This window comes from Canis lupus, chromosome 2, assembly GCF_048164855.1.
Source record: "Canis lupus baileyi chromosome 2, mCanLup2.hap1, whole genome shotgun sequence".
Taxonomy (NCBI): Eukaryota; Metazoa; Chordata; class Mammalia; order Carnivora; family Canidae; genus Canis; species Canis lupus.
In genome coordinates this window covers 68,693,153-68,717,704 of record NC_132839.1, presented here as the reverse complement: position 1 = coordinate 68,717,704, position 24,552 = coordinate 68,693,153, and the positions used below count along the sequence as shown (strand labels likewise).

General features: G+C 37.8%; 1 long non-coding RNA gene across 3 annotated transcripts in view; it reads left to right on the top strand.

The window, feature by feature from the left end:
- LOC140610451 (uncharacterized) overlaps positions 1 to 24,552 on the top strand; it is a 194,097-nt gene that overhangs the window by 131,550 nt on the left and 37,995 nt on the right. For all 3 annotated transcript variants that reach the window (XR_012012107.1, XR_012012104.1, XR_012012102.1), the window contains one exon: positions 13,116 to 13,180. This is a non-coding gene — a long non-coding RNA (uncharacterized lncRNA). The remainder of the gene's footprint in view (positions 1 to 13,115; positions 13,181 to 24,552) is intronic.

Genomic DNA, 24,552 nt, shown 5'->3' with positions numbered 1-24,552 from the left:
AAGTTTGTCTTCTTACTGGCCCATTAGCTTCAACTCTCGCCTCTCTACACTGTTTTCAGAACAGCACCTAGATCTGTCCTTTTATAATATAAGCTCTCTTTTCAAAAAAAAAAAAAAAAAGAGAGAGAGAGAGAGAAGACAAGAAAGAGAGAAAAAAGAAATCTACTCACAATGTGTAATGAATCCTTATTTTATTCACAACAAAAGCCAACATCATTAGAACAACCCCTTCAAGGTCTCTGATAGGCTGAGCCCCATGACTTCTTTGATCTCGTGCCCTAGTCTCTATTCTTGCTCACTCAGTTTAGATTCTTTTCTATTTTTCAAGCTTGCTAGACATGTTCCCAACCTAGTGTTTTGCTCTTAACTGTTCTTTTTGCCTGGAATGCTCTTCTTCCAAATAGCTAAGTAATGAATTCCTTATTCCATCAAAATGTTGCTCAAATGGCATCTTCTCAATGAAACCTAGTGTGACTAGTTTTGTTTTGTTTTTTTTTCTAATAGCTTCATAGAGATATACTTGACATGTAATAAATTGCATATATTGAAAGTATACAATTAGATGTTCTGAAATATGAACAGACCTCATCATCACCAGAGACAAAATAGCATATCCACCAACCCCAAAGCTTTTGCATGTCCCTTTCTGATCTCACCTGCAGCTCCTCCCACTCCTCCCTGATCTTCCTTTCCACCTGCAGGCAATGGATTTCTTTAGCAATAAATTCATTTGAATTTTCTGGATTTTACAGAAATGAATCATAGAGTATGTACTTTTTGGTCTGACTGCTTTTACTGAGCTTAACTATTTTGAGATTCATCCATGTTATTGTATAACAATCTCTTTATATTACTGTGTAGTACTCCACTATGTTGACCTATCTATAACTTGTTTGTCCATTGACCTGTTGATGGATATTTGAGTTGTTTCTAGTTTTTGTCTATTACAAACACAAACACAAAAACAAAAACAAAAACAAAAAAAAAAAACTGCTATAAACATTTGTGCACAAGTCTTTTTTGTGGACTCAGGTTTATTTTCCTTTTAGGTAATACCTAGGAGTGGAATGGTGGAATGGATGTTTATCTTTTTAAGAAACTGCTAAATTGTTCTCCAAAGTGGTTGTACCATTTCACATTCCAGCATTACCAGAAATGGATAGGTTCTATCTTCTCTACATCCTTGTCAACATTTGGTATTGTTAGTCTCTTTAATTTTAGTCCTTCTAATAGGTGTATACTATTATCTCATCATGGGTTTAATGTACGTATCCCTAATGACTAATGATGTCAGGTATTTTTTTTTCATGTGCTTATATGTTATCCATGTCTTCTTTAGTAAAATAGTTGGGTTGTTTAATTTCTTATTACTGAGTTTTATAGTTCTTTATATATTCTGGCTACTAGATATAGGATTTGCAAAATTTTCTCCCAGTCTATGGCTTGTTTTTTTCATTCTCTTTGCAGTGTCTTTCAAAACATACATTTACAAATATTTTTTATGAAATCTAATTTATCAATTTGTTCTTTTGTAAGTTATGCTTTTGTTATATATAAGAAGAAATCTTTACTAATTTCAAAGTAATAATTTTGTTTTGCTATTTTTTTTTAGTTTTAAGCTTTAGACTTAAGCATATGATACATTCTGAGGGGATTTTTTCTTAATGTGGTACAAATACAGATATTTTCTTTTTTTGCACACAGATAACTAATTGTTCCAACACTATTAGTTGAAAAGATAATCTTTTCTCCATAAAGTTTCCTTTGCATCTATATCAAGAAACAGTTGTCCATTTATGTGTAGATTTATTTCTGGACTCCTTTTCATTATATATTTTCTATCTTTGTGTCATTACCACATTGACCCGATTACCGTAGTTGTGTAAGTCTTGAAATCAGGCTGCATTGGTTCATCTTATCCTTAATGGCCACCTTTTTAAAATTAGAATCTGCGCCATTCTTCTTCCTGCTTTATTTTTCTTTTATACATTGCAGCTACTACTTTTTACATACTATATGATTTATATTTATGTGTATTTAATATGTAAAGTCCCCCAAGAATACCAGCTTAATGAAAAAAGGGACTTTACACATTTTTTAAAAGATTTTATTCATTTATTCATGAGAGACAGAGGCAGAGACACAGGCAGAGGGAGAAGCAGGCTCCATGCTAGGAGCCTGACGTGGGACTCAGTCCTGGGACTCCAGGATCACACCCTGGGCCAAAGGAAGGTGCCAAACCGCTGAGCCACCCAGGGATCCCCTGAATCTTTTTTTTTTTTTAATATGTGGTATAAAAGATGCTCAAAAGTATTGATTTATTCCTTCCAATTAAAAATATAAAATTGTAAATGAAATCTTGTGCCATTGTTCTTACCTGAAGTTTGCAAGTAAAGAGTTTACCAAAAAAAAAAAATTATTTATTTGAGAGAGAGAGAGAGCATGAGCAGGGGGAGAGGCAGAGAGACAGGAAGAAGCAACTTCTACTGAGCAAGGAGCCCCATGAGTGGCTCGATCGTAGGACCCCGAGATCATGACCTGAGCCAAAGGCATATGCTTAAAAGACTGGGCCACCCAGGCACACCAAAGGACTTTATGAATCTTATTACAATCACTGATAGATTCCAGGTGCTTAGAACTGTGCTTGGTACATAAATTTTCAGTATCTGTTGAATGAGTGAAAATAGAATCAGACCATTTCATTCAGTCTTTATGTAATTATAATGCATAGAAAGAGAGAACCAGAAATTTGAAGTTAGTATTCAGCCATCTACTTGATCAGGAAGTCCTTACCTGAAACCTAAACCTCACTTTGCAACCCTTACCACCTCCTTTCACAGTCTTGCCAATGTGTCCTCCATCCCATGTCTCTGCATTTTTTCACATGCTGATACTTTATTTGAAACACTCTTTCCTTTCCCCCTTTTTTGTCAACCCAAACATCACCTCTACTGAGAGGACTTCCCACATCCCCAAAACTGCTTTAGATTCTCCATCTCTCAGCCTCTATGTTCCCAAGTACAGAGTGTGATTCAATAGGTTTACTTATTTTCTATACATGATAATGCTCTCTATGAGAGCAGAGAATCCTGTCTTACACAACTGATTATTCACAATTGCTGGCGTAATTCTTAGCATACAGTACATTCAGTTGAATTAATAAAATTCTACAAGTCTATGATCTGACTTTCAGAGAATGATTGAAATCTATCCATATCCCATTCCATATTTATAAGTTGGCCTAATTATTCTGTGTTTATTTGTGTGAATACATGTGTGTATTGTCATTGGATTTTTTAAAGGTTTTATTTATTTGAGAAAGAGACAGAGAAACAGAGAAAGAGAGCATGAGCAGAGGGGAGAGGCAGAAGAAGGGGAAGAGGCAGGGTCCCCACTGAGCAGGGAACCTGACTTGGGGCTCAATCCCAGGACCTAGGGATCATGACCTGAGCTGAAGGCAAATTCTTAACTGACTGAGTGACCCAGGCCCTCACATTTGTCATTTTTATTGCATTATTTCAAATTTTATAAGAACCATTATATAGACTCAACAAATATGAAATTGATTTCTCAATATATTTTTTCTTTATCTAAAAAACAGCCAACAGAAGTAAACAATGTCAAGCATGCTCATAGACTTCATGCAGCTACTCATAAAGGTCACATTTACTTTTTAAAAACTGTTTCAGGGATCCCTGGGTGGCGCAGTGGTTTAGCGCCTGCCTTTGGCCCAGGGCCCGATCCTGGAGACCCGGGATCGAATCCCATGTCAGGCTCCCGGTGCATGGAGCCTGCTTCTCCCTCTGCCTGTGTCTCTGCCTCTCTCTCTCTCTCTCTGTGACTATCATAAATAAATAAAAATTAAAAAAAAATTTAAAAAAAAAAATAAAAAAAAAAAAAACTGTTTCAAAATATTTTTGTTATAGGAATTAAAACACAAAATAACCAAATTCGTTGTCTAATTTTTCAAAGTTATATTACACAGGTTGACACAGGATATTTGAAAATATGTTAAGGTTTTTCACATTGAAACTGACTTTTAGAATAACATAAAAGTGCTTTGAGCCCTAACAGCACACAGACTCCAGGCAAAACCATCTATCAATTCAGACATCCAGCCCCAGGCAGGTAGTTCATCAGTCAACCAGAATAATAACAGGGCAAGTACTGACAAATTCATTAAGAAAGCCATAAAATACTTAGTATTGCAGATAGTCAACCTGATTTTGCATATCAGAGTTCTTAGTCCAGAAATAACTCATTTTAATTTGTCATTGAAAAGCTTCTCAGTTTTTCTATGAAGTCGACAAAACATGGACTAATAATGAGGAGAAGTTAAACCCCAACACCACTACCTGCCTGTAAGATCTCAACCAAATTAACTTCTCTGTTCCTTCCTGACTCACTGGACTGAGATGAGATAACAAATGATTTTGTATGTAAGTATCTAGTATAGATTTTGATTCATAGAAAACATTGAATAAGTGTTAGCTCCCTTATTGCTTCTTGGTTTAAACCAATGTTGACAATACAGAGCTAATGTTCATTCTGCCACCAATCTATTTTTCTGGTTTAGAAGTCTTTCCCATTGAAACATAGTGCAGCCATATAATTCTTCTTAAAACTTCCCTGGGTAGCACCATGACCCACTGAGAAACATTGGCATAAGGGGTCAAGTATACCTAACACCTGGGTCTCAATTAAGAAAGTGCAGTCCATAGATCACTGCATTACAGTAACCTGGAGACCTCACTAAAACTGTAACCCTTGAGCCCCAGCAAAATCCTAGTGAATCCAAATTTCTGTAGTTAAGGCTCAAGACTATGGATTTTTGACAGTTTTCCAAGATGTTTCTTTAAGCGCATCATCATTTAAACACCACTGTTACTTCAGTTCACTTTGACAAGATGAATACAGATTTTCATTGAGTTATGATGGGGTTACATCCTGTTCAACCCATCATAGCCGAAAATATCAATAGTTGAAAATCCATTGAATACAACCGAACCAACTAAACATCACTGTTTAGCCTAGGATATGTTCAATGTGCTCAAAATTCTTATATTAGCCAATAGTTGGGCAAAATCAACTATCAAAAAGCCTATTTTAAAATAAAATGTTGAATATCTCAAGTAATTTATTGAATACTGTACTGAAAGTGAGAAACAGGATGGTTGTGTGGGTGCAGAATGGTTGTAAATGTATCAGGTGTTTACCTTTGTGATCACATGGCTGATTAGGAGCTGCTGCTGCTGCCCAAAGTCATGAAAGAGGATGATACTGCAGATCACTATTTTGGGAAAAGAGCAGAATTCAAAATTTCAAATACAGCTTCTAATGAAGGGTTTCTAATGATGGACTTTCACACCATCATAAAGTTGAGTAATCATAACTCAAACTATTGGGGACCTGGATGGCTCAGTAGTTGAGCATCTGCCTTTGGCTCAGGTCATGATCCCAGGGTCCTGGGATAGAGTCCTCATCAGACTCCCTGCTGGGGGCCTGCTTCTCCCTCTGCCTATGTCTCTGCCTCTCTTGGTGTCTCTCATGAATAGATACATAAAATGATTTAAAAAAATAATAACTCAACCCATCATAAGTTGGGAACTACCTTTGTAAGGCATAGACCCTGCCATGTAGAAGTTCCGAGTATATAGAGGAAGTGTAAAAACGGGCATCATTAAATATGATAATAACATCTACAATAGAAAATAAATCAGGATCTCTCAAAAATCTCGAGGGTCCCAAGGTCATTTCTGTGTGTGTTTTGGGGGTTCTTAGTACACTAAAAACTAAAGAAACTAAATCAAAATTACCAAAAAAAGTAAACTCACACAATTGTACTATTTATAAAATAAATGCAGGATTTAGTAAGAATGTAAAATTTAAAGCTAATAATCAATTTGGACTGGAATTTAAATACAATGAAAATCTAAATATGTGATTAATGTCTTTTTTCCAATCTTGTTGGCATATTTCTGTGACAATACAAAGACATTTATTTGGAGGTTGGGACGCCTGGCTGGCTCAGTGGTTGGATGCCTGCCTTCGGCTCAGGTCATGATCCCGGCATCCGGGATAGAGTCCTGCATCAGGATCCCAGTGAGGAGCCTGCTTCTTCCTATGCCTATGTCTCTGCCTCTCTCTCTCAGTCTGTGTCTCTCATGAAAAAATAAATAAATCTTTTAAAAATTATTTGGAGATCATGTCACGAGTCTAAAATTAAGCTCAAAAACAGATGATCCTTTAGTCAACATTTCACTCACACACATGAGTTAGCTTCTGGGATGAACAAATTGCTGAGAGTTTTGGGGAAAGTTGGAAAAGTCTTCACAGAGAAAGAGCACTGTTCATGTATTAAAGTTTGAATAGAAGTTTTATGGGTGTATTTTACCATGTTTGACTTCCTGCTCCATTCTCTGATCCAGAGCTACCATACATGTGACTTACATCTTTGTGTAGGCAAGTTTTGCACAATTTACCATATAATTTTACATGGAACGATTCAAGGGATCTTTCAGATCTATTATCCATTCACTACCGATCTGAAAACAATTAATTATTGCCATCATTGAACCTGGGGCTGTGCTTCCCAGTATATAGAGGAATGTTGGCTGAGATAAGAATGTTTTACAAGAACACCTGCAGTAAGGAAAGTTTGAGAGCCACTGCTGTGCTCCTCCATCCACTCCCCACCACTTCTCTCTCTCCTTCCTCTTTTTGCCATAAGACAAAAAGAAGGGACAGGTATTCCTATTCAAATATGGTGGGCTTTAGCTGTAGATGTATATGCCGATGGTGCCTGTAGCATCATCTTTAATTCCCTTGACTCTTCTACCTCTGCCAGGGACAGAATAATGCCCCTAAATGCAACGCTCTGCTACCTATATTTTTCTGCTTTTGAATTTTCAATCACTATATTCCTTTTGCACATAGCAATTGCATTAGAGTCTTGTCTATAGCTCAAATGACATTTTAGCAGCAAATAATAAATCCTGATATAAATATGCACCTATAGTAAAATTGTATTACAAGTTTCTATCCAGAATGAGATATTTATTAGTCATTTGATTCCATTTTCCAGTGACAACACAATGATGAAGGGTTCTGTGAGACAACCTAAATAAGTTTGAAAGAAATTTTTCGATGAAATACAGCTTTAGGAGTTTCCTTTGTTTTCTCTCAACTGAATTGAATAATAAATCCAATGACAGTCAAAAACATTGTTATTAAATGAGAATATTTTCATGTAGTGAATACATATCCCATTTCATTTCAAAAATGGCATTAGGTAGATTACAAAAATATAAAGTATTTGGTGGGGGAAATAGTTTAAAATAAATGAAAGTGAGAAAAAATAAGAGTTAAACGGAAAAATGAAGTAATAGAGAGCCATGAATAGAGATACCTGCCCAAAGTTCTTAAAGTTCATAAAAATAAAACTCTGACTGAAATTATATCTCAGAGCTTCCTCATATCCACATAAAAAGGGCAATACCTGTGCATTGTAATGTGCACATTATCTGTAATATGGAAATAGGTTAGTTTCTCCTAGAGTACAATTTTTCTATTTACCAAAGCTAAGAATTTCTAATTTGGAAATTCTAGGTAATATGGTGGGTAAACTCTTGCATGACATTGTCATAATAAACACAGACTTGGATAGATATTTCTTGTTGCAGGTCTCCATGCAAGCAGAAGACATGATCCTGGTTTGCCAGCACACTCCCTAGAGAGGCCTTTATGGCTTCCTAACATGTATTCTTCCCTGCCTGACCCTCAAAACTTGGGAGTCCCCTGTATTTGTCTCCCTTCTTTTTCTCTTTGCTTTCCTTCCCTGGAATATTAACAGGCTTTCTGAAGCCTTCCTCATTTCCCTAGTCTTCTGGGTCTCCAACCCAGACCTCTTGCCTGAGCTTCAAAACCCTTTCGCTAACATTTTGCAGTGGCATTTCTGTATGGATTTCTCACCATCCCCTAAAAAGCATTATTTAAAAACTTGGCCACTAATGTCCCTTCTAAAGAACTTTGCCATACTGTGAACTATAGCTCACTAAGGAATCATCCTTCCTGAAAAATCACTCCATCACTTCACATAGACATTTGAGAGGCAGCCTTGTCTTTTTTCCTCTTTCTTGCTCATATAGCTAATCAATTGTCAAGTCCTACCAACTTTACCTCCTGTTAGGAATCCAAGTGTATCTCTCCAGCTTCTTAACTGCCATCTGAGTACCAGCCAGGGACATTCCTTGCCTGGATTATAATGACAGCCCCTAAGTAGTTTTTCCACTTATGCTTTGTCCTGGCTACAGTCTATTTTCACCCAGAATAGCAAAGCCCATATTGGATGCAAATCTGATCATGTCCCTCCCGTGGCTTAATATTCCCCCCAAATCTTCCTATTTTATGGTGAATGTGAGATATATATATATATATATATATATATATATATATATATATATCGCCATTGTTTATGGGGCTTTGGAGGCCCTGGGCTCCATCCACCTCCTTCCCCAGCTCCATCACAAATTCCTACTACTTCCCTGCTTTCCAGTCTGGACTTTTAATACACTATAGGATCAGGCACTCTCTTTACAGAGATGTACTCTGTGCCTAGGGCTTTTTATTCCCCAGTCAGCCCTCCCCACCCTTATATCCCTTATATCATTGCTCATCATGTCAGTTTTGACTCTAACTCATCAAGGAGGAGGCCTTGTAGAACAAGGTTAGTTCTCCCAGATTGTGATCCTATATAGTACAATGCTCTGTCCCAGTATAGATTTTTCCCATTAGACTTTAAATTCCATTTGGTCAGGGATATAGAGAATTCCCTTCACCCCCATAATTCCCAAACCTGCCACATTGCATGGCATTTTTTAAGGGCTCAAATCCTTGCTCATTAAATGATGAACGAATAAATGACTGAGTGAACAAATGAATGCCTACATGTCTCATTTCAAGAGTCACAAAGTATAAAGTGACTAGGACATGAGCCTTTTGTTAAAGGAACATTTTGAGGAATTAGAAACTCCAGTTGTAAGGAGAGGACCCTAAGACCTTCTCTTGCTGTCATTCCCTTCATGTTTCTTCCTTTGTGGGCCACTTGGACTGCAGCCATTGGAGTCCCTGGTGCCAGTTTGTCTCACATTATGAACTGATGTGCTCCATAAACTACCCATAATGTGCTAGAATGTGGCTCCCGGGCTTTCATATTCACTGTGAGAACTACCCACTCTGCTTACATAGCATCTTTAAAATTTACTTGCAGCCATGGAGCCCCACAGAAGCAAAAGTTAGAGGTTTGCTCTTCAGAATCAAATATTGGACTCTATCACTGCTCATACATGCCTTTCCTACTTGAAGTATCAGAGTTTGCCACTGAATTTCTTATCTGAAAGTCCTAGGAGAGAAGTTCCCATAAATCAATTTCAGCAAATATTGAGTGATTCATATAGACTCAGACTTCAGTGGGCCAATGGAGACTGTTTAGTCAAACTTCCTTATTTTACTAAAAAAATAGCAGAACCCTGGGGACTCGTGATCTCAAATCCATTAAACAATTATCTATGTGTGAAGGAATATAAAAATGTATAAGATGCTCTCCCTGTCCTCAAGAGGCTAACATCCTTAGGGTGTGACAAGATCAAATAAAAATGGGCAGTAATAATACATTTGACTATTTTACATAGTGCTTAATGTATAGCAAACATGCAAAAATGTCCTTTTAAATAAATTAATAATTAGATGAATAAATAAACTGATCAATTATGGAACACAATATAATATGGTACTTATAAGAGTTTTTCTCTATATTTATGTGACTATTCATTAATAACCACTTCCTTCATCTAGATATTGTACTATTGGTGAGAAGGGACTGTTTTTGTTATTTGCTTACTATTAGATCCTCAATGCCTCACACAAGACTTGGAACAGAAAACAGTTGATTCTCATGTATTTGCAAGTGTTCTCACTCATTTAAATTAAATCAATATCCAAGCCATTTTCATAGTCAATAATGGACATGGACAAAGTAACAAAAAATGTGAGCACCTGACACACATGTTCCCAGCTGAGGTCAAACAAGGTGACCCAGTGCTTTCTCTCCATGCTATAGCTCTCATACTGTAAACAAATATTCTTTTCTACTTAATGTGCATGTTTCCTCATTTTGCATATTTTGTTGATGAATTTCACTGTTTAAATGGTCCCTGAGTGTAGCGTTAAAAGGCTGTTTAAAGTTTCTAAGTGCAAGAAGGCTGTGATGGACTTTACAGAGAAAGTGTATATATTAGATAAGCTTCATTCAGATATGAGCTATAGTGCTGTTGGTTGTGAGTTCAATACTAATGCATCAACAGTGTATATTGAATAAGATGTCTTTAAATGAAAATGCACATGACAAGATTATGTATTGATTGGTTGGTGAAGATGTTATGACCAGAGCTTGCAGGAAGCTAAATCTGTATTTCCCCTAGGAGCGATGGCTCAGTCCTGGCTAATTCAGTGTTCATAGTGACTATAGAACATAGCTACCATGAAAACTGAAAATTGACTATATATATGGAAGACATATGTATGGAAGCCAATATGTATGGAAGGAGGGAAGGAAGGAGAGAGGAAGGGAAAGAAGAAAGGAATGAAGGAGGAAGAGAGTGAAGGGACTGGAAGAAGTCTATTAGTAGCAAGTTGGATGAGTGTTTTATGAGAATAGAGAAGGGGCAAGGTGTTGGAAGCATTATAGCACAACACTCTAACCAACACCTTAGTTACTCCACAGATCCTACACCAAGGCACTGCGCCTAGGAAGGCCTACTGTGTGAGAATGGAAGCATTCATCTAGTGTTTGTGCTCACAGCAGAGGCCACACAGGCTGTTTAGTCAAACTACTTACTATCCAAGCTCAAAACCAGGCTTTCCAGAATCTAGCTGTGGACTTCTGGGAAAATTAGCCAAACCTCTCCTTGACCCCTACTATGTAAAATGGGAATCATTAGAGTGCTTATATCACTGGGCTATAGAGAAGCTTAAATAATGAAATAATAAACATAAAATATGCCAAGGCCTTGCAGAAAATCAGCATATAGTAAATATTAGCTATTTTTAATTTTGTTTTATCTCAGTTGATAAAAAAATCAGTGATGTTATACTGTAGCTGAGAAATAATTTCACTAAGAGACATTTCTAATTTATTAAATTAATTCTATATACTAATCCACTTTATGTTTACAGTGTTCCATGAATCATTTTTCAAATATCACACCTTCTTGTAAATACACATCAACTTGCTATTTGCCATTTAATTTAATTTTTTGAAAAAAATATACATATTTAAGATTATATTTAAATTCAAGTGAGTTAATATATAGTATAGTATTAGTTTCAGGAGTAAAATTTAGTGATTCATCAGTTGCATTGAACACTCAGTGCTCATGACATCACGTGCCCTCCTTGATGTCCATCCCCCAGTTACCCCATCCACCCCCACCTCCCCTCCGGCAACCCTGTTTGTTTCCTAGCATTAAGAACCTCTGATGGAAAAAAAAAAAAAAAACAAAAAAAAAACAAAAAAAAAACAAAAAAAAAAAGAACCTCTGATGGTTTGCTTCTCTCTCTGTTTTTATCTCATTTTCTTTTTCCTTCACTTCCTCTGTGTTCATCTGTTTTGTTTCTCAATTACACATATGAGTGAAATCATATGTTATTTCTCTTTCTCTGACTAACTTATTCTACTTAGCATAATACCCTCTAGTTCCATCCACATCATTGCAAATGGCAAGATTTCATTCTTTTTGATGGCTGAGCAATATTCAATTGCATATATATATCATCACCATTTATTTTAAAAACTATATATCCCAAGGTTTCACAATAATTTATAATTTGATCTTCAGCCCACTAAATTGGCAATATATGGTCTCTGTTGATCCCTCTGCTCTTGGAAGACAAAGCCAATTTTAGTAACTGTTTGTCCTCTTGTGATGGCAAGTGGTTTTGCATGGCCAGCAGCCATCCTAGAACTTTCTGCCACTGTACTCCAGCCATGGACTAACACCTCCACACTATTCATATTGCCTTGATATTAAAGGCACTGTATCTAGTTACTTATAGTTCTATAGAAACTGAACCAAGCAAATAAACTCAATCTTTTTCCAGGGTCAGGGACTTTAGGCCACTGCCACTTTCCCTCCAAAAGCAAGTTCTGATTTCCCATCTAGTATTTCTTCACAAATTACATGCCAGACTCAGGATAATTGGACATCTGTGACAAAACAGATTCCATGTTGGGGAGGCTCTGGACATACCTTGCCCATAGCAGATATTTTTACTTCATGTGGATTATATCTCTTGTGATTCTGCAAATAATTTAGTTTTATATAATGCATTACTTCTAATTTAAGTGAAAATGACTGAGCTTATTTCTTTTGTTTCAAACAAACTCTAGTAAAGAGTAAGTCAACAACCGTTGTTTGGAAGGACATGAATGTATCAATTACCAAGAATAGAAATATATCACTGAGGATCTGGTTTGGCTGCATGTAAGAGTATTTAAAATAAAAACTAAGGTTTTTTTTTTTTTTCTTACAAAAAGCAAGTTTAGAAATACACAAGGCTGGTGTAGATGGTACATCAAAGATAGCATCAGACACCTAAGCAACTTCTATCATTCTTCACCATCCTCACCATCCTTAGCAAGTGACTTCCATTCTCAAGGATTGTTTCATGGTCACAGAATGACCACTGCAGCTCCATCTATGATGTCTGTATTCCAGGCAGCAGGAAGGAGAAAGTATCTGCTGGACAGGGCTCAGTTTCTAGCTAACTCAGTTCTCCTTTAAAAACTTGACCAGAGGTTCTCACTATATCTCATTGATATACACCTCAGTGTGGTAAATGAGAAGACACAATCGGCTGGCATCACTCAAGGTCAAGCTTTCCTATTATTTCTTCTACCTACACTAATACGGGGCAACCCACCGATGCCCGTACAGATAGGGCATCACTTTGGAGTCCTCCAGAGTCCATTGTTAATATGTTAAAAAGAGAGTGTAGCACATACCTACTGTATTCCATCTCACATCCTCCTTTTTCTTTTGTCTACCTTTTTACACTAGGTACTGTCACAGCAGTCCGCTGTGGACAGGTGTGACTTGACTGCACCTTGCTTCTGCTGGATTGTGTAAGTCTTGCCCCAGAACTTCTAAGCTTCTGCAGCTTGGGATACCCCAGAAATACACGCAGCTGTTCTGATGCACATATCACCTTGGGAGGCTAAAGAACCATCCCTTCAGGAAATTCATCATATAAGGGATTGAGAGCTGGGGATAATACTAATCAGAGTCCCCAGAGGGATTAGCCCCAGTTGCCCAGCTGTGATCAACGTGACAATGCACTCTCAAATGGGCTTTTCTCCTTCTCTGTTTTGTACATCCCAGCTTCCCACTCCTTCCCTGGAGGGTTTTCCCAAAATAATCCCCTGTATCAAGCTCTTATCTGACTTATTTTTAGTAATTCAGGCTAAGATCAGGACCTAGAGGAACATAATAATTTTATTTTCAAGAAAATAACCTGACTGAAAAATTTAGTTTTCTACATAACTCAATTTTTATTTCAAAAATTAGATGACTATCTCATTGTTTCTCTTAGCATCTCTCTTATAACAAATATGTACTCCATGAAAGGCAATGTACCATACAGTTAAGAGCAGTTAAGAACACGGACCCAAAATCCAGGCAACGTTCCAGTCCTGGCTCGACCCTAAGCTTATTTAACCTCTCCAATCTTCAGTTTCTCCATCTGTGAAATGAAAACACAAACAGCATATATTATATTTCAACCAATACTAAGACTCACCTTCTAACTATGGCAGAGAGAATGGAAGTAAATTGCTCAAGGTCCCATGAGATTTCAGATCTCCTGCTTTCCAGTCCAGACATGTTTTTGCTCCAGCCTAGCAGACATGAAAGAGAAAAGATGAAAAGTCTTTTGTGAATTCTTGTTCAATTTCTACCCTGTTAGGGACTCCCCCAAAGAACATACTAAAGTGAAAATCCTAGGGTAACAATGGCAATATGAGGGATTTCCTTTCAAATTAGGCATAAGATTATTTACTCTGTGGTTGTCTACAATTCTTTAGGGTCTACATTTAGACATTTTGATACTCATCATCTCATTTCATCATAAACCCTGAGAGGAAGATAGGATGAAGGTTTCTATCTCTAGTAGATTCATCCACTAGTTTATCAATCTATTCCTCTGTTAACTCAGTGTATGCCCACTGTGTGTCTATCTAACTTTATGAAGGGCAATGGGAATATATGGATGTGCAAGTCATAGTGCATGTCCTAAATGTCTTCTCACTCTAATGGGAAAAAAAAGGTTATGCAAGCAAAATGCAAAACTTTTGGCCAAAAGCAGCCATGGGATGTCCCCAGACACAAAGAATGTGGTAATCCCATCTGAGGCTGGGGTGAGCAAGAATGATGCTTGCTCAGTCATGGGAGGTGAGAGCTTTTCACTATGTAGCTTCTGATGAAGGACATTCTTGAACAAAGGCATAGAGAAATGGGAAATCTATCACATGGGAACCAAAAATACTAGGGTATGTCTAGATCACCATGTGTGAGGCAAAGTAGAGGTGAAAGAGGTGGTGGGGGAGAAATTGAAGATGCGAGCAAGAGCAGCTTATAGAGGTTATTGTATAAGTGGTTAAGGAGAGACTCTAAAATGAATAAAACAGGATTAAGCACCCTACTCTTAATCTCCACGCAGGTCTTGATCCCAGGATTATGATTCAAGATCCACATTAAGCTCCACACTGAGCCTAGAGCCTACTTAAAAATAAATAAATGAATAAATAAATAAATAAATAAATAAATAAATAAACAGGAAAGTACCATAATCTGATTTCCATTTTACAGAGTTTACTATAGCTGCAACAGGAAAGATGGACTTAAAAAGTTGGAGTAGAAATCCAGATTAGTGGTTCATCAGATAAGACTTTGGATTTTAGACTAGAATTGATGCTGGAACAAACTGAGACTTTAGGGGTGTTGGGAGGGAATGAACATGTTTTGCATAGAGCAAGACATTCATTTGGGGAGACCAAGGAAGAATGCTATCGACTAAGTATGCTCCCTGCAAAAAAATCCTGTGTTGAAACTGTAACTCCCAATGTGATGGTATTAGGAGGAGGAGCCTCTGGGAAGTGATGGGGTCAACAGAACATAGCTGTCATGAATGAGATTAATATTTTTATGACAGAAACCCTCAGAGACATCTCTATGAGTATACAGTGAAAGGATGTTATCTACCTCGGAACAAGAAAGCAAGCTCTCACCACTCATTCAGCCTGCCAGTGCCTTGATCTTGGACTTCAGCCTCCAGAACTGTGAAAAATATATTTCTGTTGTTTATAAACCCCCTATTTTACAGTGTTCTAAGACAAATAGTTTCAGCACAAAAATTGTATCATTATAGATTTTTATCACTGAGAAAGTGAGTGGTCATTTGTATAAAACATCCCAGGATATATCTTGTTGATATTTGTGTAACAGTAATTAACATTGTATTCATATTAAAAGTAGCTAATATTTCTGAACATTTTATGTGTGGCAGGTGCTGGCTAATGCAGGTTATTATAATAACCCTATTTGGGAAATACTATTATTATCCCTATTTTCAGATGAGAAAATCATGACAGAGATAAATTATTTATGGTACAACATTAATGAGCTGGTATGCAGCAGAGTTGAGATTTAAACTTAAGATTCCCTTCTTTTAATCTAAGCTTCTAACCTCTTTGCTAGAGCAACCCAAGGGGAAGACTGACCACTCCTTTTTTTAATTTTTTTTATTGGAGTTCAATTTGCCAACATATAGCATAACACCCAGTGCTCATCCCGCCAAGTGCCCTCCTCATTGCCCATCACCCAGTAACCCCAACAACCCACCCACTTCCCCTTCCACTACCCCTTGTTCATTTCCCAGAGTTAGGTGTCTCTCATGTTTTTGTCACCCTCGTTGATATTTTCACTTATTTTCTCTCCTTTCCCTTTATTCCCTTTCACTAATTTTTATATTCCCCAAATGAATGAGACCATATAATGTTTGTCCTTTTCCGATTGACTTATTTCACTCAGAAGAATACCCTCCAGGTCCCTCCATGCTGAAGCTAATAGTGGGTATTTGCAAGACTGACCACTCCTAAGAATAAAAGAGTTATTGTGCACTTCCTCATTGCCAGGTTTATGACACTGACAGGTCAGCATTATTAATACTCCCTTTGTATGGGTGATGCAACTGATGATCAGAGAAAAAGCAACTTGTTCCAAAATGTATATTGGATAAAGAAAATAGTAAAATAGATGGGGCATCTGGGTGGCTCAGCTGGTTGAGCATCAGGCTCCTGATGATGGCTCAGGTCATGATCTCAGGGTCCTGAGTGAGCTCCACCTAGGTCTCCAAACTGGTTGTGGAGTCTGCTTAAGATTCTCTCTCTCTCTCCCTTTACCTCTCCCCCCTTAAAAAAAACAGTAAAATAGATTCACTCTATTTCTGTCTTTCAGCTAAGCCCCCCATACTGAAAACCATGTGTACAGAACTTGCAAAGATGGTGCCACTAAACTTGCCATCAACCCATTACCTACCACCAGGGCATATAAGGCAATGTAAAAAGGAAGAATTCAAGATGATGATAATGAAGAAGGAGAAGGAGGAGAAGAAGAAGGAGAGAGAAAATGAGAGAGAGAGATAGGAGGGAGAGATGAAGGAAGAAAGAAGAGAGGAGGAATTCAAGATAAAGACTCTATTAGTAATGGGAGCCTCTAGGAGACTGCTACTCCTGGAGTATAATGCTTTTCTTTACCTTTCTCTAAAGGATAGAGTGTGTCCTCTTATTCACATGCCCAGCCTAACACTTAAATAAAGTAAGGGAAGCTTCAGAAAACCATTTGGACAACTCCACATGTCTTGAATGACAAAGAGATTGGTATCATAATCAAGCCTAAAGAAAATCAAAATAACACTCTGAAACAGAAAGTGGCTAAATATGCCTCATTAGAGCAGAACAAAGAGAAAGGACTATATTGAGAAGGTCTGCACGTCCAGATTTTGATATCTTTCCAGGTGTGTCTTTCCTTTGGGCAGAATTGTCGGCAAAACTCATTTGCTTGCAGTTGTAGGACTGAGGGACCCAGCCCATTGTGAGCTGTCGGCCGTAAAACACCCTTACCTTCTTGTGATATAGGACTCCCAATTTTGATCTTTATTTCTCCAAGGTCATCAAGAGAGAAAGTCTCAATAGTAACATGTCCACTAGCAACAAAGATCTTATATAATGTAATAACCACCGAAGTGATATTCCATCACCTTCACTATATTCTGTTCATAATAAGCCAATCACAGATCCTGCTCTCACTCAAGGGGAGGGGTTTACAGAAAGGTGTATAAACCCGAGCAGCCAAGAGTACAGCAGATGCTGCTTTCTTAAGTCTTAAGTCAATGCTAACAAGTTAGAAAGAGAGAGGGAAAGGAAGGAGGAATAAAGGAGGGAGAGAGGCAAGAAGGAAAGATGAAAGAAGGAAGAAAAAAACATGACAGGCAGGAAAAAAATTTCTTAATTCATTTTTTCTAACTGCATTTTGGGGAAGCAGGTTCTACTTTCTCTGGACAATGGAGAGCCCATCCTGCTGCCTTTAAACAAAGCTTCTGAGGAGCCCTAAAGTATCAACCACCAATGAGTTGTTTATCTGAGAGCTTAGATGGGGGCTGAGAAAATAAACACTTTGAATGTGTTTGGTGTTAGGGGGGAAAGTGCCTGGTCCCTCTTTTTTGACTTGTGGAGTCCCTGCCACCACCTTGCAGCCTCTGGTATCTTAGAAGGCCTGAACTTAGACCCTGAGTGGATGAGGAAAGTGTGTGGTGTTTGTACAGCTGAAAACAAGATGAAAAACCCCAGGCCCCCTCTCACACCCCATTAGGCCCCAAAGTCCACGGAGTGTTGCACTCAACACATAAACACTCTGCTTGGGGAAGCAGTGGTCAGGGTGTGAGAGGGAGGGACATCGTCTCAGGGAAGAACAATGGCATCTCTGTGAGGAGGCAGGCATCCCCACTCCTGCAGCTCCTTGGCCCGGGTGCATTAATCATTGCTTCCACCTTGTGCATTTCATTAAGCCTCAAGGCCTTTTGGGATTGAAAATGGGACAGTAAGTAAGAGGATACTCAATCAGAACAGAAACACTGCTGTACTAGAATCAGCATCCCTCTTTTCTTTTCCAGGGTGGCAGAGTGGAAGAAAAAGGAATTTTGAGTAAATACTGAGCTCCAATGTAGGGTCCTCCCACAGCTGGCTGTGGCACCATGGCAGTTAATGAAGTTCTCTGGCCTTTCTGCAGCCCTACACCTTTTCCCATGGTCCTCTATCTGCCTGTAATTGTCTCCAACCACATGTGATTTCTCTGGAACATTTTTTAAAAGATTTTGTTTATTTATTCATGTGAGACACAAAGAGAGAGGCAGAGACATAGGCAGAGGGAGAAGCAGGCTCCCCACAGGGGCATTTTTTCTACCCATCTTACATAGAAGTCCATGTCCTCTCCTCAAAAGAAACCTTTCTACCTCCCAGCCTATACCTACCTACCTACTCCCTCTGCTGTGTCCCACAACAGCCATAATCAGACTTTGATAAAAGTGTTTTTCAGTGTGTATTGGAATTTATAGACCAGCATTTCCCTTCTACCTCTCAGGTAACTGTGTATTTCAATTTTTTGAGGTAATATGGACTGTTAGGCATGAAGCTCATAGTTTCCTGCCTTGATTTCTGCACTAGGAACTCTATACATTCAACAATTGTGTTTGCTGCTTTTGTATGTTGAATTGTGTCCCCAGAAAGATATGCTAAAATCTTAACTCCTGAATATGATCTTTTTAGATCAGGTGTCTTTGCAGATACAGTCAGGTTGAGGTGAGGTGGTCCTAGCTTAGGATAGGCCTTAAATCCAATGGCTCTTATCCTTTTTAGGAAAGGGATATTTGGAGACTCCTATGAACTGAATTGCCCCTCTGCACCCATTCATATGACATCAGTCCTCTACCTTTTTATTCTGTATGCTTTTCTTAGCTAATTTCCTCCCTGCAATGTCTTCAATGACCATCTACTTGTTGCCTAATCTCCTTAAGAAAGGGTTATTTGGCCATTCCTGGAGAGACTTTCTGATTCTTTTCAATATGAATAAGCTGAAAATGGTGCAATTCTTTAAGTTTTGTTTCCTGTTTGATTAAAAACTCCATCTTTGAAATCATTTCTCTCTTCTTATACTTCCTATAAACAGGAGGAATCAGACTGCTCCTCTAACACTTTGCTTAGACATTTCTTCAGTCAAATATTCAACTCCAGAGCTCTCAAATTTTACTTTCCACAAGCCTCCAGGCCAAGAACACAGTTCAGCCATGTTCTTTGTCACTTTATAACAAAGATTTTCTTTCCTTCAGTGTCCAACAACATGTTCCTTATTTCTGTCTGAGACCTCATCAGAAAGGTCTTTTTTGTCCATATTACTATAACAGTTTGTTCAGGATTAGTTAAGGATTCTCTAAAAGGATTGAAACCTTACCTATAGATCTCTTCTTCCTGGGTCTTCACCAGAATCATCCTTACTGGTACTTTGACAGCAATAAAGTCTTTTCTAGCATGTACCTCCAAACACTTACAACCTCTACCCATGACCCAATTTCAAAGCCAGCTGCACATTTTTAGGTATTTGTTGCAACAGCATCCCACAGCTTAGTGTCAATTTCTGTCTCAATCTGTTCAGGCCATTATAATAAAATTCCATAGACTGAATAGTTTATAAAAAACATAAACTGATTTCTCACAGTTCTGTAGGCTGGGAAGTCCAAGATCAGGGCACCAGACAGTCAGATGTCTAGGGTCAGCCAGCTTTTTTATTAATAGATAGCAGTCTTTTCACTGTGTCCTCAAGTGGCCAAAGGGGCAAGGCATCTCTCTGCAGTCTAATATATATGGGCACTAATTTTATTCATGAAGGCTGTGCTTTCATGTCATGACGGAGTCACCTCCCAGAGACTCCACTTTCTAATACAATCACACTGAGGATTATTAGAATTTGCCTATATTACCTAAGCAGTGTCACAGTGGATCATAATACCACATGGATTCCCAACTGTCAATGACTTTGGTTATCATCCATTCCAATCTTCTCTTTTAGAAAAGAAAAACTACTTAATCTGAAGTAGGATTGGAAAAGTGTCTTGGAGGAATTGGAACTGAGTGGCAACTTGATGTTTGTCTCAGATCAGAATGTACTCCAAAGTAGAAAAAGTAGAAGAATTGGATGGATTAGCAGTTTAAATTCAATAAATAACCCCTACTATCACTTTACATTTAGTCATATGATTTTTGTAAGGAAAAGGAAATTGGAAAATAAAATCTGGCAATATTAACCAGCATTTTGGGGATTTACCATATGCCCTGGCTGTCATTCTCAGATACCTTCTAGCTTTTTGTTTTGTTTTGTTTTGTTTGTTAACATTTGTAATATGATAATATGTTAAAATGTGTCAGTATTATAAAACTATTTCTACACCAGTAAAAATTATTAAACAAAATGGAAAATGATCAGCTTTATTAGATTTTCAAAAATATGCACTGATCCCCACTAGTAATAAAAATTTATATCTAGAATAAGTGGAAACACTGGTGGTGGGATGCCTGGGTGGCTCAGTGGTTAAGCATCTGCCTTCAGCCCAGAGTGTGTTACTGGAGTCCTGGGATCGAGTCCCACGTCGGGCTCCCTGCATGGAGCCTGCTTCTCCCTCTGCCTGTGTCTCTGCCTCTCTCTCTCTCTCTCTCTCTCTCTGTGTTTCTCATGAATTAATAAATAAAATCTTAAAAAAAAAAAAAAAAAAGGAAACGCTGGTGGTTAGATACTTCACTGGTAACCCTAATGTGGCTTTCAGTGTTAGTAAGACTGACATCTATATGAATTCTTCACAGAGAATAGAACAGTTTACCCTTGTTGAAAACAATCACTGCCTGAGCTCAAGGGAACTGCCTTATCTTTGATCACCCCAATGGGAGGATGTCATTCTTTGTCCTCTATTACCTAACCTCCTAGATCACAGCATTTCAACAAACCACTTCAAACCATACAGATGTGCTCCTTATCCACAGGTATTATCTTCAGTTCATGAGGACAGTCCGTCAGCTTTAGTCAGACTAGCACACCAAGTCTCTTATATACAAAAGACAAAAGGCAAATCACTCTAAACCTAAAAGGCAAATCACTCTAAACCCACTCTAAACTTTACTCTACCTCCAGTACAAAAGATGAAAGGTAAACCCACTCTAAACTCACCAACTGTGAGGCCACAATACGAGGACAGGACCTTTGAATGGTAAATTTGTTGGACATGCCAAGTCCTTAAATTATACTTGAAGATTTTTAGAGAGCTCTATATATCTTCTGAGGTGTGATGGAAAGATAATATTGTATTTCTTTCTAGATCTCCCACAAACGAATGTCATTTTTATGAGGCAATGCCTCAGAAATTCATCCAGAACAACTTTGGCATTAATCTACTCAAATATTAACTTATATTTTGGAAATTGAAGTTCCCAACAATTTACAATTACAGCCAACCATATTTTTTATTTCACAAATGGCCAAAATTCAGAAAGGAAATTGAGGCAATTTGGTAAATTGTTTTTGAAACAGTGTATTTCAAAATAGGTAACCTTTGTATTCCCTAAGGAACAATTCAGAGCTGACCAAGGACATTGTGTTGAATATCTCTTAATTTTGAACCCATGTGAATTTCTAAGAAAATTCAATCCCTATGTTTCAAGAATAATTTTCTCTTCAGTACTCCACATATTTTGTGAGTATTGTTTTATGTCCAGAAAGTCTTCCGACTAAAAAAAAAATCTATTCATTTGGATCAAAAAATATCCCATTTAAGCACTGTTGAAATGGAATACAATCTGGTGAGTTCTCCAGGAGCTAATGTTCAAGTGTATTATAAACTTGAAAAAACACATCATCATTTCTGTTAACCAAAGCATCAAGAGTGTAAGAATGTGTTCAGAGATGATTGTAAGGGTTATAAAATAAGTCTTTTTAAAAAATATTATTGTAGGTTCAGAAAAATAAAACTCTCTCAGAAAATGCACACTTGAGTTTATTTGATACAAACAAAAAGGAAGATCATTTACAGCCTAAATGACAGTCTACACTCAGTTGCTTCAATATTTGAAAGTAGTTTCTCCTTCCAAATAAAGACTCAGGGAAATGTCTATTTTTAGTTTTCATCTCTAGACCATCAGGTTCAGCACCCAGCAGGGGTAGATATAGAGAATCCAGCCACACAAATTATTGGAGGTCCTGAGATGAGCATTGCTACTGCCAGGGTGAAGCCATGCATACTTGAATCCAGCAAATAGGCTTCAGGTTTTAGAAGGAAGTCTTCTGTAGCAAAATGCTATTTTTCCAACATCTCTTCCACTCTAGCTGATTATTCTAAGCCCTCTTGCTCATAATTCACATAGGGATAAAATACTCTAAGTCATTTTGGGCAAATGAGCAGAGAAGCTTGCATGGGGTTCCTGAGAAAGATGCTTTCTGGCTTTTATAAACACAAGCCTGGTTTACTCTTTCCTCCAAGTCAAGAATGAGAAAATTGCATCCTGAGCTACTAACAGGTATATTATAATCATGGTAGAACTTGCCTTAGGACAGAACTAGTGGCTGACCTGATGATATTGTTAACAGTTGGATTGATCAATCTTGAAGCTCACCCACCTTTGAATTCTTTCACATCTGAACTCACATGTTTCCTTAATATTCACATCCATTTGAGATTAAATTTCTATTACTCTCTATTCTGTTCCACTGATCTATGTGTCTGTTTTTGTGCCAGTACCACACTGTCTTGATGACCACAGCTTTGTAGTACAACCTGAAATCTGGCATTGTGATGCCCCCAGATATGGTTTTCTTTTTTAAAATTCCCCTGGCTATTCGGGGTCTTTTCTGATTCCACACAAATCTTAAAATAATTTGTTCTAACTCTCTGAAGAAAGTCCATGGTATTTTGATAGGGATTGCATTAAACGTGTATATTGCCCTGGGTAACATTGACATTTTCACAATATTAATTCTGCCAATCCATGAGCATGGAATATTTTCCATCTCTTTGTGTCTTCCTCAATTTCTTTCAGAAGTGTTCTATAGTTTTGAGGGTATAGATCCTTTACATCTTTGGTTAGGTTTATTCCTAGGTATCTTATGCTTTTGGGTACAATTGTAAATGGGATTGACTCCTTAATTTCTCTTTCTTCAGTCTCATTGTTAGTGTATAGAAATGCCACTGACTTCTGGGCATTGATTTTGTATCCTGCCACGCTACCGAATTGCTGTATGAGTTCTAGCAATCTTGGGGTGGAGACTTTTGGGTTTTCTATGTAGAGTATCATGTCATCAGCGAAGAGGGAGAGTTTGACTTCTTCTTTGCCAATTTGAATGCCTTTAATGTCTTTTTGTTGTCTGATTGCTGAGGCTAGGACTTCCAGTACTATGTTGAACAGCAGTGGTGAGAGTGGACATCCCTGTCTTGTTCCTGATCTTAGGGGAAAGGCTCCCAGTGCTTCCCCATTGAGAATGATATTTGCTGTGGGCTTTTCATAGATGGCTTTTAAGATGTCGAGGAAAGTTCCCTCTATCCCTACACTCTGAAGAGTTTTGATCAGAAATGGATGCTGTATTTTGTCAAATGCTTTCTCTGCATCTAATGAGAGGATCATATGGTTCTTGGTTTTTCTCTTGCTGATATGATGAATCACATTGATTGTTTTACGGGTGTTGAACCAGCAAGAAGTGGACCCTGAATTTTATGGTCAACTAATATTCGATAAAGGAGGAAAGACTATCCATTGGAAGAAAGACAGTCTCTTCAATAAATGGTGCTGGGAAAATTGGACATCCACATGCAGAAGAATGAAACTAGACCACTCTCTTTCACCATACACAAAGATAAACTCAAAATGGATGAAAGATCTAAATGTGAGACAAGATTCCATCAAAATCCTAGAGAAGAACACAGGCAACACCCTTTTTGAACTCGGCCACAGTAACTTCTTGCAAGATACATCCACGAAGGCAAAAGAAACAAAAGCAAAAATGAACTATTGGGACTTCATCAAGATAAGAAGCTTTTGCACAGCAAAGGATACAGTCAACAAAACTCAAAGACAGCCTACAGAATGGGAGATGATATTTGCAAATGACATATTAGATAAAGGGCTAGTTTCCAAGATCTATAAAGAACTTATTAAACTCAACACCAAAGAAACAAACAATCCAATTATGAAATGGGCAAAAGACATGAAGAGAAATCTCACAGAGGAAGACATAGACATGGCCAACATGCATATGAGAAAATGCTCTGCATCACTTGCCATCAGGGAAATACAAATCAAAACCACAATGAGATACCACCTCACACCGGTGAGAATGGGGCAAATTAACAAGG